The sequence below is a fragment of the Uloborus diversus genome, chromosome 10 (assembly GCF_026930045.1).
Source record: "Uloborus diversus isolate 005 chromosome 10, Udiv.v.3.1, whole genome shotgun sequence".
Lineage (NCBI taxonomy): Eukaryota > Metazoa > Arthropoda > Arachnida > Araneae > Uloboridae > Uloborus > Uloborus diversus.
The window spans coordinates 67,747,459-67,763,315 of record NC_072740.1 but is presented as its reverse complement, the minus strand read 5'-3'; the positions used below and the strand labels follow the sequence as shown (position 1 = coordinate 67,763,315).

Here is a 15,857-nt window from a genome sequence, read left to right as displayed (position 1 = left end):
GGCACGCTGTATAAACCAATATGTACTATAAGACTTGTTAAAAGTTACATTTTGAAGAATCAGTCGAGAAATAAGAAAACAAATGTTCAGTATTTTTTTCCCATGAAAGGTGTGCTTCACCTGACATATTTCAATGAAAATTAACTTATAATTGCATTTCGAGGACCAGTAACACAATGAAGAAACGACCAACGTTGGTGATAAACATTCATCGTAAAGTGCTTTGAATAAACTGTAAATTTCAAAACAATAACTTAGTAGTTTTTTACGAATGTATCACTTTTATTCAAAAATATACAGTAGTGTTCAGAATTGCATTGACAGACAGAAAATTGCACAGTAAAAAAAAAAGGATTCTGAAATAGTTCAGTGACATTAAAACAAAAAATACAATCTTATGCTGGAAATCCTTGCGGAATGCAAAGCATTTGAAAATACGAAAAAAAAATGTTTTGCCGAGATTTTCAAAAACATATTATTGTTAAAACTGGACAAAAGTATATGGATAACGAGCGTATTACTCTGAAAACCCGTAGTAATCATTAATATCCCCCCCCCCTTTTTTTTTCAATCACTTTTACCAGTCCTATGCCATGTAATTTGAAGGAAATTTATATTCTGGCTTTGAAATGAGTTCTTGCTTGTTTTGATATTGAGACTTCATATTTTGAGACTTCGGCGACTTGAATACCTCACAAAATTTTCAATTACTATATTTTACCTTTCCATTTTTATTTTAAACTTAATTCCTCTCGATTTTATGAGATGCATTTTAAGGATATCTTGCAAGCGCGATGAAGCATAAGGGATTGTTGGCAAATAACACCTTGCGGCAAAAAAAAAAAAAAAATCAAAATGCTTCTGACACAGTTTTTACTGATTCTTATGTAAAATGACCCCCTGAATTCAAACATGACCACCGTTTCCTTTCTTCACGTCTAACCTTTTATCAGAATGGTTCTCTCACTTGCATCATCAAGTGCATGATGATGGCAATCCAATTGTAATATATCACCGTTCAGTTTTTGCTCTAAAAAATTGCATGCACAATTTATACGGTTGGTATTGCAAGTCGTTGTATCAAACATTACAGCTAGAACAGTTAGCAATAAGGAGCTATCATCTAAGATATCATATACAACTGAAGAAATATCTAAGGAATTCCGAGTAGCTGTTCAATATTAGGACCTGAAGCTATCACGGTAATCCTGTCGGCGTTCTTTTTCCAGTTACATCTGGATGTAGCTTTGTATCTCAGTGAATAACTACAAAATCTAAACTTAAATTCATGAAATTTAATTTTACCTCTCGAAGATTTCCTTTTGCTCTCTTAAGGAATGTTCGATTGATCACTAGGTCATTTGGATTTAAATTTACTGCATCTACATAGGCTGTAAATAAATGAACAACATCTTTATCCCTAATATGGCATTTGTCTAACAGTGATGAAAGGCGGGCAATAGTTGTCAAGCTTTTTTGCATTGTGGTAGACCAGCTGTAGAAAACAAAAGTTCAACAGGTTAGGATAGATACCCATTTCGGTTTCTAAATCTTGTGAATCGCAAGAAATTGATGATAATAAGGACTATGTACTGAAATAGAAGAAAATTAATTTAAAGTATATATTTCTAAATTGTTCCGATCTGGATATTTTTTTTTTAATTTATATTTTAGCTATGGAAAACAGAAGCCTATGTGGGACCGCTGCAAAGCGCTAATCGCACCTCGTGGATTTTCTATTATATATTGGATTCTTCTTAATGAGTGCATAGTAGGCGTATGGACTTAAAGTTGTAATTATGCCTGAAATCTCCCGTCATTGCAATCGATGGACTTTTGTGTCTTGTTAGCTGAAAAAGGATATTTGCAATTATCGGGAAAAAAAGAAAAAAAAAAAAAATTTCCCGTACTTCTCAGTTTGAGGTTTAATGTACTAAATGTGAGAGACAATCCTATACCTCTAATCTCATAGTGTCATATTTTCTAAAGAGGCTTGTAGGGGAAACCGGGATTAGTTGTGCCAGGGGTAAATTATGCCATCGAGCCTCCTGACTGAGCCAACAGGTTTCAACACTTGTCGCGTCATGTGAGGGAGCAGGTTGATGGTCTCAGTATCTTGTGTAAGTATAGCGTTGGGCTGTTTTTAAGATAAAAATATGTATTGTGTTTTCTACTGCAAAAGTAAATTTTGTAACCTGCGTTAGAATTGTTATAGCCACTAAACACTGAAGTATGAAAACTTTCCTAACGTTATTTAAATACATATTTTTCGAACTGCTATTATATGATTTTTATTTGTTGATTATGATACTATTCCGGAAACTATTCAGTAAAGTTCAAAATGGCGTAACATGGGGCTAGTTGTGACAAAATCAAGGAGGTACGTTGTGACAGTGTAACTTGCCCCAGTCCGTTATCCATCAAACATAAGAGCGTTGGTGACCAAAATGATAGTGAAAATAGTAAATATGAAGCTGTTATCAAATCCCGCACTTCAGCAATAAATTTAGTCAATGATAGTAATAATGCAGAGCAGTCTTTAGAATGGAGTAATCTCATTGAATTAGATGAGTCTATGGCAGTTGACATTAGCGTTGTAACAGCGATACGTTTTTGTACGCAAAAAACAAATTGAAAAAGAAAAAGAAAAATTTAAACTTTGCGGAAATGCTAAAAAGTGCACAAAAAATTACACCAACGTTGTTAAAAAAAATTGAAGAAAAAATATTCGGATAGCTCTGAAAATGATAAAAATTATGTTTAGCTTGCTTGGAGCAATACAAAGTTTCTAGACCTGTGGAAGACTGGGAACAATGCATGCCACTTAAAACATGGTCTCATGTCAAATGTATGAAAATGAAACCTTATTTTATTTGCACTAACTGCACATTGGATGTTGAAACAAGCGATGATAATGAGTGATTATAAAAATAAGTAGGTTTGTAGGATATGGGTCTACGCGTTGTACCGAGTCAAATATTAATATGGCCAAAAATTAATGCTGTTCTACGTTTTATCTTTCTTGATTAACGCAGTTTTTTAATGTGTCTCTAAAAAAGGTTTCAAAAGCGTCAATAATTTAACTATTTTATTTTCATTTCTTGTAAAGTGTTATTGAAAACATGAAGGTGTTATTTTTTGTGTTCAGAGCATTATAAATGAATAATTGTTTCATTCTTATTTTAAAATATCCCATTTACCTGCATTTATTACATAATTTGTACATGTAACATCGTATTTGTACGCGTTCTTTCGGTGTCACCAGGTGCCTGAAGCATGTTACTACTAACCCCGCTACGGGAAACGTTGAGACAAACTAAGTGGCTACGCAAATTTCATTTTATGTCATGAAAAACTTTTAAAATATTGATAATTGTTTTATAAATATATTGCTCAAGGTTTGCTCTAATGATATGATGCATTAAATGTTTCACATCAATTCAAAATTTACGGTAATATCAAAAAAGACAAAAGTGATTTCTAGCCCGGTCTCCTCTACATATGTTTTAGCAAAATATTTTTTAATTTTTCCATTGTGAATTAGTGATAATTAGAGATGAAATTCCTTGAACTTTGAGAATCTTGGTGGTAGGGGGGGGGGGGGGTAAAAATCTCACATATTTTGAACAATATTAGACACAAGAATTTAGGAAGCAAGCCCGGGATTTAGAGAAACGTTGGAACTATAAGAGTAAACCAATTCTGTACATTTTCACGGTTATATTAGTTATAAAACATAATCACGTATAACTTAGTTCAGACGATATCATTTATAAAAACAATTGTTTGCTAACTATAACAAGCTTTGTTTTGAGTAAAACTGAACAAAGGTAAAAATATTTACCTTTAAAGATTCTAGGTATAATACTTCAGCTGAATAATCTTACTCAGTGAGTCAAATATAGGAGCTATATTACAATTTTGGTGAATTATGCTCATTGCTGACATATAATATTATCCTTGTTTTTGCGATTTTGTAACGTTTTTCATACACTTCTTCGATTTTGATCATATATCATACTAGCTTATTACTACTACATACATATTATGTAAAAAAAAAAATATATATAAAAATTCGGGTTTTTTTGAGCATTTGACCGTCCTTAATGGGAGGACTGGAGCCGTTTCTAGAAACAATAGCCCCCAATGAGTAGGGTCCTGTCGCAACTCGTGAGTGCGAAAAACATAATTTGAATTTAAAATGTCAGAGTTCAAATTAGCAATATATATTTATTAATATTTTTTAATATTTTTTATGGTAACTGTTTATCATTAGGGTTGAAAAAACCAAAGTTCTTTCCGAAAGCTGCCATGTTTGTGGCTTGGTAATCTTTATTAGCATGTGCTTTAATGTAAGGAAACCCACTCATTGACAAAATAAACGCACATTGTTGTGTAGTTTTTGGAATGATGATGAAAATACGTTACTTTCTCAAAAAAATATATATGATGAAATAAACTCTGTTTGCTGCTTTATCGAAAAATATTTTTGATATCAGGAATTCTTTCATTTTTTTTTTTTTTTAGCGTTGGACTTTTTCAACAAATATTGACATTTATTCTTTTCAATTGCAAATTAATTATGTTTGAAAATGTTTGACTGAAATCGATATCTGCTCTTTTAGAAGAAATATTTGATATTTTGTTTTTGCTGAATATATGAGCAATAATTTTGTTTCATGCTTTTTGTCGTAGTAACTTCCGCATTCTTTGCTTTTTAATATTTATGTGTAATTTTCAGAAATTGTAGCAAAATATTTAAATCTTTTAAGAAGATACTTTATGTCAAATCTTTGCCAGCGCAAAAGTTCTGGCACATAACAAATATTTTAATAAAAAGAAAACTGTAGGTAAGTAATATGATCATAAATATATATCGGAAGTTAAGAAAAATTTAGTTGTAACTTGAATCGGAAGTTACTACACACACACACACACATATATATATATATATATATATATATATATATATATATATATATATATATGACGTAAATTATTTACAAATGCTTTTTACGAAAATATCTAGTAAACATGGTAGGATGAGGAGTGTTATTACTTTTTCTGATATTAAAAGTTTAGGCGATTACTGAAAGAGTAAAAAAACCCGAAATCTTCGCAGGTCTCACCGAGATAGGTTGCAAAACTTTGAAATCTGAAAAGGGAGGGTAAATTCGTTTTGCGTAAGATTTTTGTTTCGTATTTTTTCAAACGTAGTCTATATAACATTTTGAACTATGAAGCAGAAATCAACCATTTGTATAACTTGGAAAAGACGAGCAAATCACATTTCGTGAGAATAGAAAAAAAAATATGAGGATATAACAAATAGTTTTGTCTCTTAATCACATAACAACTCAATCTTGATCGAAAATATCTGTTGACACCTCATGCTGAGGAATAACCAAACAGTATTTTATCAGAAAAAAAAATAAGTCCGTTAGCATTTTATGAATAACTCACATGCATCATTTTAATGGAGAAGATATCACATACTTTAGCATGACAAATGAGTTAACGCTGCTTTCTCTAATTAACAAAAACGGAATTTAAATGGTCTTTTGGCGTGATTTAAGCAAAGATTTGAAGAGCACATGCATTAGGCGACAATGTGAAGGTTTGCATATTTGGTATGGGGTGCTTTTACATACCTCTCATTGCTCTCAACATCAGTGGTCCTCACCCTTCTTCACGTCGAGACCCCTTTTTCACCTGCTAATCAACATGCAACACCCTATGTGTCCCCCCACATATGTGTGCGTTTGTATGTGCAGACACTAAGCATATTTTACATAATGTGTCAAGGTGCTTGAGATTTTTTTATTTATGCTTAATGAACACACACACACAGAGGGCCCGACTATGTCAAAGGAAAAACCTAGGCTCACAATAATTTGGAGACCAGCTGAAGACTCTATAGCGGAATACAGTGGTTGATTTACATGTTTATGGCCGGTCTGAATGCATTTTGTGGGTTATTTGTATCTATTCCAGAACTATGTAAATCATTTATCATGTACATAGTGAATCCCCGTTTAGGTCCCTCATAATTATGTTGCTACTAAAAGTTTCTACTGGCGAAATAAATAAAAATTATCTTTGAAGGAAACTTATTTCCAATGAAAAGTCATTATTTTATTGTTATTTTTAAAATACACGTATTTTTCGTACAACTGTAATGCTATGCATAACTCTTTGAGTAACTTGGGGCCCCTTAGGAAAATGAGGCGCCAGGCCCAGACCTAGTCGACCTGTGCCCTAATCAAGCCCTGTTGATGAAGGTAATATGATTGTAGAACTAAAAAATATATCGTCACGATAATATTAAGCATACATTTCGACACTTTCAAAATTCTTGCGTCTTAGTAGTGGCGAATTCAGAATTTGGTTTTCGCGGGAGTCCAGGTCATAAAAAAATTACTTAGAGTTATTAGTGTGTCCAACTTTTATTGAAGTGAATGGACACCTTTTGTTTCAACATGGCCGTCGCGAGGTCGAAAATTTGGATTAAGGGCGTTTGGCTGCCACTCCTTTTTTTTTCAAATACGTACACATATCTCGTAAAAAAAGTTAAAATTGAAGATTTGCAATGTTTCTTGGTTCCCAGGAAAAACTGAGAATGCTAAACTAATGCATATGCGGTGAACATGTGAAATTCCCCTTCATGAAAAGCAAGAAGAAATAGTCACACTATCCTTACAACACTCTATTTAAAAATTAAAAGATGGTGAACTAAAACTTCCCAGAGGTAATCTTTCCCTTTATAACTATTTATAGATATTATAAAGCATAAGTTTGATTTTCTTCTGTATACCTGTAATTATTTTTATGATTTGTAAAATAACTCAAAATATAATAGTTACATATCACTATTTTAATATCAGCATTTAGAAATTTAAACTTTACTGGCTATGTTACGACGAACAATTTATTTATAATTAGAAACGTATTTTACTGTACGAGCAATGTGTTTGTAAGAAACTTGTGAGAAATCAAAGCGTAGTTAAACTCCTATTCATATTTATCTACTAAAATCTTCTTTTTCTAACTACATATAGACCTTAAAATTAGTAAAGCTATTAGAAATGGAATCTTTGTAGTGCTGAACAAGCAATAACGAGAAAAAAGTTGCATCACGTCAAGACAGTAGAAATTTTAGATCTAAAGTAGCATAAACACAAACCAACAAGATCAGCAATTTTTATGAATGTGACCTATATTTCAGTTCGTTAAAAGTATATAATATTTGTACTTTTGTGTTTAGTAAACTGGATGTATTTGTGTTGTTAGAACTTAAGAAAGTTAATAATTTGTAAACATTTGCCTTTCAGCATCTTACCCCAATCTTGGTGGAATATGATCGATAATTTTGGGACAAGAAACCGTATGGAAAATAATTACACAGTGTTAATACATAAATTCCAATTTGTTAAAATGAACCACATTAGTGAATTGTATTACATGTTCATCCAAATAACATTGCTTTTTAGTTTTTTAAATTTATTTTTTATATTTGAGTAATATTTCCGCCCTTTCACTGAATGAACATTTGTTTTACAGTTTAGAACAATTCTTGGAGCCAATTAATGCATACAATGTAACATATCCAATTATATTTTTACCCCCGGGCGCTTCTGATGTAGGATTATTTCCACCACTAGAACGTGTGCTAAATTTGCGGCCATCTTACCTCCCCTCCCTCCCCCCTAAAAAAGTGTTTGCTGTCTTCCCTCAAAGTTTTATACAAGATGCTGGTCTCCATAGCACTGCGCAATACCCTGCTTTAACCTTACCCCCATACTTTAAACTTTTTACAAATAACTGAGTTATGTCTCTACTATACCAAAAATATGACTTTAAGTTAAAAATATTTGGATATGAATTCGTGTATTTACCAAAACACTCGGGATGACAAAATCATTTAAAGACATCCACTTAAAACAGTTATTAATCAACTAAAACTATGTGTACTCTCTTTAGTACCATCTGACGAGAAAGCTGTTTCTGTGCGAGTCTGGCGGTGAACCACGTTTTCGCAATAAAAAAAAAAATAATAATCCTTTTTTTTCTGTGTTTCATTTGACTTTCAGTTGAACGACTGAAAGGGTTGTGAAACTAGTATTAGGAGAAAAAAAAATGTTTCAAGAAATATTGCTTAAAAGAAAAGTAGTGCGTCAAAATCGGAAATAAAAACGTGGTCAAGGATACATATGTTATCGCGATACGTCATCAGAAACCAAGAGCACGGGAATACCTATTATGGTAATAGCACTTAGTAACTTTAATGATTTTGAAATCCTAATAATCAAGTTTCTTTCTAAATAGATTATTTTTATTCATAAACAACACAAGATTCTGAGAAATGTCTCTTTATCTTTTCTGAAAAAAAAAAAAAAAAAAAAAAAAAAAACAGATTCTTCTGGAGAAAACAAGATTATAAGGCCCACTAGCGTCCTGTCTGCCAGACAGATTATACTTACTAGACTTAAGCTGAGATTCACCTATAAATCCATCTATATGGATTCACTCAAATTTTGTTTGAGTTCCCTTTTAATCTGATCGCCCATATAACTTTAGAGTTAGTTTTGAACAACTCACTCTCGGGAATACAAAACACTTCGTGACGATGCATTTTTTAGCTTTGTTTGTTTGAATAGTTTTCTGCTTATGGATCCCAGAAATGTGAAATCAACTTTCAATGTTGTTATGTGTTAAACTAGACATGTCACTGATACGTATAATAAACAGCTTGAAAATCTTGGAAGGAGCGATTGATAATACAGTCGAACCCGCTTAATGGAATAACCATTTTTCCACCAAAAAATGTTCTAATAAGCGGGATATTTCATTAACCGGGATAAAAAAAAAACTACCCCGGTTTAGTACATTACGAATGTATTATACTAAGCGGAATATTCTTTTAACCGATATTCTAATAAGCGGGTTCGACTGAATTAAAAAAACGTTAATTATCCAGAAACATAACACGCGAAAGGTTAACTTTTGCTATTGATTTTAAATCTATCTAAAATCAAGAAAATCTTGCACTTTTAGAGGTCAAAGAAAACCGTCTGAATAAAAAGCTCACACATACATTGATTAGTTTTTGTTTAAATATATTTTCAATCAATTGTAAATGATTATTTTCCGCATGTTAATTTCTTCGTCATATCATGGTTTTAGACAAACTATATCTGTTGCTATAATAGAGATCTTTTGAAACGAATAAACGGATAAATTAAATTTCTACTAAAGCTTAAAAATCAATTCAAAACCAAGCAATTTTAAGTACTAGAAAGGTTTTTTTTTTTTTTTTTTTATCATGATGAAGTTTTCTGATCTCTAAAATCGCAAATTTTCTCTCTTCAGAAGTGGCAAATCAGTTGATTCACAAGAACTGTGAAATGACGCGTTGCTGGCAGTATGACAAGATACTATGTAGAAAAAAAAGGAACCAGAGAACAAAATGCTGAAATAATAATAATAAAATGGGAAAAAAAGTTCCTTGGCGATTGGAGCCAATCTCGTGGTCGTAGCCACGTGATAGGTGACATTAGGTCGCCGTGATTGAGTGGGGGTATCCATCGCTTTACCAAATTTAGTCTCATAGCAATGGAAGATGTCATTTTGCTAATGGACGCTGGATTGGCCGAGGAAATAATGTGATCTACGTGACTGGGTAGGGTATGAGGTGTTCACAGTTTCGGGCTTCGCCGTCCACCATGATTTTTCTATAGTAATGCTCTAAACTGCGAATGTTTCTTATTTTCAATTTGCTTTCTTCGTCTTTTGTTAAGATTTTTTTTTCTGCTATATGATTGGAAAAAAAACCACTATTGTATTTTATGTCCCTTAAAAGTGCATGGGATTGCTCACGTTTCTCACATGTTTGGTTTAATTTTTTAATTAATACACACACACACATAATTTTTTTCTTTCTTTTTTTTTTCCTCTCGGTTTTTTTTCTTTGAAAAATGATAGAAAATTTTCACAGTTCGGTGAAACATGTGTAGATAGTGGAAAATTGGACTAGGGTAAATGCATACTATTTTATACAAAATTTAACTTTGTTTCTAGAGGTTGCCGATTGCAAAACCTTAGTTCACCCTTTAAAGCTGTTTGTATAAGTTTTAGAACAGTCACTAGAACGTTATATATATATATATATATATAAACACAACAACTTCTGAAGTACTTATTAACCCCAGCCTTTGGCGCAAATGTGCTTAAAAAAGTAGTTTAAGACAAACAGACTTAAATAGGAATTCTAATGATAAGGATTTTCTCCTAAAATCCATCAAAAGGGGCTGAAGTTCGTCTGCCTTGTGCACAACTTATGTGAAATCTAGTATCCCTGAGTATACGGTACACCTTGCCGTCATTTTGTGCACATTATTTAAAAACCCTTTCGGCTCTTTGTACCATTATAAGAGATGCACGCATTTCAAAAGCCCGGTTTAAAAAGGGATGACGTACGCTGAATGCTCTTTTAAAATGATTTCCAGGTATCTTTTTTTCTGAAAAAAAACAAATAGTTTCTTAAAAATTGAACCACCAAACACTTTAATGAGTAACATCGAAAGCAAAAATTAAGAATGTATGAATGCAGGGGGGTAAGTATACTATGATAAATGTTCACCCTACAAAAAGTTCTTAATTGCTCCCCTACATGAACATGTGCAGGGTATCTATGTACCCAATACTTCAATGTAAATAGTATTAACCTTGTAGTGATTTCTCCACAAAATTCTACTGAAGTTCAAAATTTCGTAATTGCATCAATCCAAAAATATCTTTGCAAATTCTCAGTTACTGCTAAAAACAAAACAGAATGAACAAAGTAAGGTCACATCGCAGTTTTCCCAGAATAAACAGTATTGTCATTTAAAATGTGTTATTTATCCTTAGTGCTAACCATCAGCTAGCTATCATATTTTTTGACTTTTTTCAAATGCGAATAAATTTACCCCCATCGGGAACACATTCCTCCCACTTCCCCTTAGCACATTTTTCTCAAATATATGCATTGCATGCCACACAAAATGCAGCACCGAGAATTAATAGTAAGAAGAAAACGAAGTTTTATACAAGTGATTGCAATATTATAATAAAAATTCAAATGTAATGTTATATAATAATTTCAAATGTAATTGGCAAGTAGAGGTGAGCAATGCCGTTCTTTTTAATTAATGCGTTCATCAGGGGTTCGTTCATTCTTTTTACCCGTTCATTCAACTCATTCATTTGAACGACTTCGCTCATTTAACAAATTTGTAGGGAATCTCTCTGCGCGACATACTCACATACATTCGTAATGTTTCATTGGATCAGTAATATTCTTTGAAGGAAAAATAACTAAAATGATCTAAAAGTAAGGAAATATGCCAATAAAAATTAATCACAGAAACTTTATTCAGGTTTAGATGTATAAAACAACTTTATTTCGTTTTGTAAGATATTTTTCAGTTGCCGAATGGTAAGATATGTTTTTAATTCTAAAAGTCACAGGTTCCATTTCAGCATATCACAAAATTAAGTTTTTCAATTTTGATGTATTAAAAATAAATAAATAAATAAATAAACATTTTGTGACGTCAAAAAATTTGCAAAATTGCAAATTTGAACTTACTTGCACCTTTTTTGACCCCAAAACAAACATCTGTCAACCATGACATCTACCCAAAAGAAAGAGGCGCGTTCTTTCAAATGTTTTTTTTTTCAGCTACAGCACTGTGTATATATATACATTACCAATAGTCCATGTACAACGAAAAAAGTTAAAAAAAACCTATATCGGTAGCTCAGCCGGAGTACCGGATAACTTATTTAAAAAAAAAAGACTCGCCTAAATAATAGGAAGCTTCAAAATTGTATTCCACAATATTGATAAAAACAGAATAAAACGTTTTTTTTTTTTTTTTTTTCGCATTAAAAAAAAAAAAAAAACTAAAAAACCTTATAACCTTATTAAAAATCTCTGGCCAGTGAATGTAAAATAAGCGTCATGGAAGTCGCCAGGCAAGTTAAAAATGAAGCCAAATCAATATAAATGTAGGTTGATAAGGATGTTACAGAACTTGTGGTACAAGCCTTACGGCCCGCGAAGCTGATCCATGTGGCCCGCTGTTTTGTTTAATGTTACAAATCGCAAAGCATGATTAATGACAACGTCTCAAATTTTGGGCCAAATAATTCAGAAATCGGCTTCTGAAATACATGGTTTTAATAAAATAAGCATCAAGTAACGATAGCAAAAATTATTGGTTTATAATTTGCTTTTTTTTTCCCCATGAAAAGGATGAAATATTTTGAAAATTTTTATGTGTTCTGGCCCACACGAAGCTGATCCATATGGCCCACTGTTTTGTTCAATGTTACAAATCGCAATGCACGATTATTGACAATGTCTCAAATTTGGTGCCAAATATTCAGAAATCGGTTTCCGAATTATATGGTTTAAGTAAAATAAGCAACAAGTAACAATAACAACAATCATTGGTGTGCGATTTGCTTTTCTTTTCTCATGAAAAATATTAAATATTTTGAAATTTTATGTGTGTTCTGGCCCACGAAAAGGATTTTAGTATGAGGTGCTGCCCTCGGGCAGGAAAAGGTTGGGCACCACTGTTATAGCAGATAGACCGTGGTAGCCTAATCAGTAAGGCGTCGGACTTGTGACCGGAGGATTCCGGGTTCGATCCTAGCCGGTCGAAGATCCACCGTCTTCATTAATGATGACTGGAAGACGTTAAAGATGGTAGTGGTTACAAAGTTCTCCAAGTGAAACGATACCTCTGGAGGTGCTGAACTAGGGATTGCTCGGTTTCTGGTCTGGATCAAAAAATCAGAGCTGTCTTCAGGGTCCCATACGACTGGTTAAACCACAAATAGTGGAAGGTACGAGGGACTCTAGAGCGAAAAGTGTTACAGAAGACAAAAGGATCCCCAGAAAAGTGATAAAAGGCATTTTTTTACAAATAATTTTGACGACAGTAGGCGTGAGAAAGATTTTAGCATGTGCGTGGGACATAAAGTGGAAAGTCCAAAAATTTTTTTAGTAGCTCAAACAAGTTGCACAAAACATTACTAATGGATGAATTGGAAAATTCGAGATGAACTACAACGGTTAAAGACGCAGGATAAATAAAGCAGAAAGTAAAAAAGTTTGCAATGAATTTATTGTATTGCACTGAGAAAAAGGAAATTTGAGATTGATTAAGAGTTAAAAATTTGAAGATGAATGTAATTTTCAAAAAATGCGATTTTTTTCTCTAGGTCATCACTACACGTTCCAAACTGCTCAATGATCAAAAGAACGCTCGATCGATTTTTAGATGAACAAACGGATCCGTTAATTTTAAGGATTCGTTCTTTTTGACTCGTTCGTTCATGAACGACACATCCCTATTGGCAAGTAATTACACTTTGATGCACAGTGATTTGGATTAATTTTTAAATAACAATTACAAGTATTTTGTTGACTTCAGAAACCTGTCATTCTTCTGAAAGGGCCATACGTTCCTATCATTTCTGTACGTCCCCTCAAAATCTTTGAATTCGAATATTTTCCTAAGTTTTGGTCGAATATGTTTCAAATTTTTGGTGTTGTAATTACTTTTATATATGTAGTTAGATCCATGTATCTTTCCTACAATCTACGTGCTTTGAAGATAGTTACACCATCTTTAGTCTATGCCAGGGCAATATTTTTTTTTACTTTTTATAGAAGTATTGATGGATAAACAACTTACAAAAACATAATTAATGCAAAATAAAAACTTAGCTTTGTCTAAAAATTAAGTTAGATTAAGTTAGAATTCGGTCAAATCAAGTCGTCGATAAGTTGAACCTAACAAACAAGCTTGAGCAAATATTAAAACAATGATATTCAAAATACAGAAAATTAGCTTATCTGAGGTACTTTTAGCCCTAAAATTTTCGTAGGTATATTTATTGATATACGTAACAAATTATTTATACATGAAATACACCGCCAGCTCAGTCATTTCCAGCCGAGGACTGCAGTTTCGTGCTTATTAGCACTCATCAGCCCGGCATAGGAAAGTGACTGAGCTGGAGATGGAAAACCTTTAAGGAAGCCAAGAGTGCGAAACAAACTGGTAGCTAATATAGATTTAGCAGACCAGACGAGTGACCGAAACAATGGTTCGGTTCAACTCGAAGATTGAACGCGAGGCAAAGTATATTCAGTAAATTACACGAAATTTACAGTAAATTACGTAAATTTAAGCACGAAACTGCAGTCCTCGGCTGGAAATGACTGAGCTGGCGGTGTATTTCATGTATTTCTGCTTTAGCCCTGGCTAATGGGCGGTAATTTACTGAATAAATTTTTTATAGGTCATATCACGTCAAATCGCCTAATGCCATGTGTCGTCATATCTCCGATTTTGTCCATTATTTTTTTACAAATAAATATCAATGAGATGAGCTCAAAGTATTTTTTTTTAGTTTTTTTTAATGAAAATTACGCTTTGAAATTTTTTTCAAAAATTCGATTTTTGAACATTTTTTGGAGTCGCCTTTTCTGCATGAATTTAGAAAATCTTTCTAATTTCTTTATTTTTCAACCAATTAAGCTGAATTTGGTATCAATTTCAAGCTAATACTTTTCTAATTCAGCGTGAATGACAGAAGTATTCTGTGAATAGTTGAGTGTTGCCACTCTATCTAAAGTCAGTTTTTTTTTTTTTTTTGCTTTTTCAATGGGGAGATTAAATAAATCATATCTCCAGAGTACCTACTCTGATCTGCATCATTTTTTTCTAACCTATTTAAATCATTCTCATGCTATGTAAAAAAATGTAGAAGTGTGTTTTTTGTTTCGAAGTAAAAAAATAAAGTGTGTTTTGCAGAAAATGCAAGTTTTCTATTGCTTTAAATCCCTTTTAAAGCTTAAAAAAGCCTAAAAACTTTTCAGAAAAATTAATACTGTACTGTCAAAGGATAAAAAATGATTTATATTAATAGTTAATTGCTAAAACGTTGTTTACTTTGGAAAAGAATTGTGCAAAACCTCCGTTTCAGAGTTTACTAAAAAAAAAGATTGAAAGTGTACCAAATATTAAGAATATTAAGTAAAAGAATAGTGAAAAAATATTTCTGATGGCATTATTTTGCATTTTTTCGACACAGGTACTCCGGAGATATGACTTATTTAATCTCCCAAATGAAAAAGCACAAAAAATGACTTTAGATAAAGAGTAGCAACACGGAACTATTTACAGAATACTTTCGGACGTTCACGCTCAAAGAGAAAAGTATAAGCTTGAAATTGATACCAAATTCAGCTTAATTGGTTGAAAAGTAAAAACATAGAGACATTTTCTAAATTCATACCAGAACGGTGACTCCGAAAAATGATCAAAAATCGAATTTTTGAAAAAAATCTCCAAAGCGTAATTTTCATTAAAAAAAATCTAAAAAAATAATTTGCGCTTATCTCATAGATATCTATTCGTAAATAAATAACGGAGAAAATCGGAGACATGACGGCACTGCCGACTACTAAATTTAGGCGATTTGACGTGGAATGATCCTTATGTAGATTCAGGTGGTACAAAATAAAACGTGGGGTAGATGAACAAAACACACACACATACACTTATAGTAGACGTCATTATTTTTTCAAGAAGGCACTGAGAAAACTTGTTTTTTTAAAGTTAAGTCATCTTACATTGTCCTTACCAGTAGGTCTCCAAATGTCAAGTACATGTTGTTTGTTGCTTTTTACATCAGCACAAACGTTTTTTCATTTGTGTATCAACTAGGCCAATGTTGGATCAAGTTATTACATTTTGAAAACATAAAAACTGTATTTAACATTTCGGTTTGAA

The 15,857-nt window shown here is 32.4% G+C and overlaps 1 protein-coding gene across 1 annotated transcript in view; it reads left to right on the top strand.

Annotated features, from left to right (window-relative positions):
* The window catches only part of LOC129231038 (gamma-aminobutyric acid receptor subunit beta-like), a 518,639-nt gene that overhangs the window by 119,089 nt on the left and 383,693 nt on the right, over window positions 1-15,857 (top strand). The window lies entirely within an intron of this gene.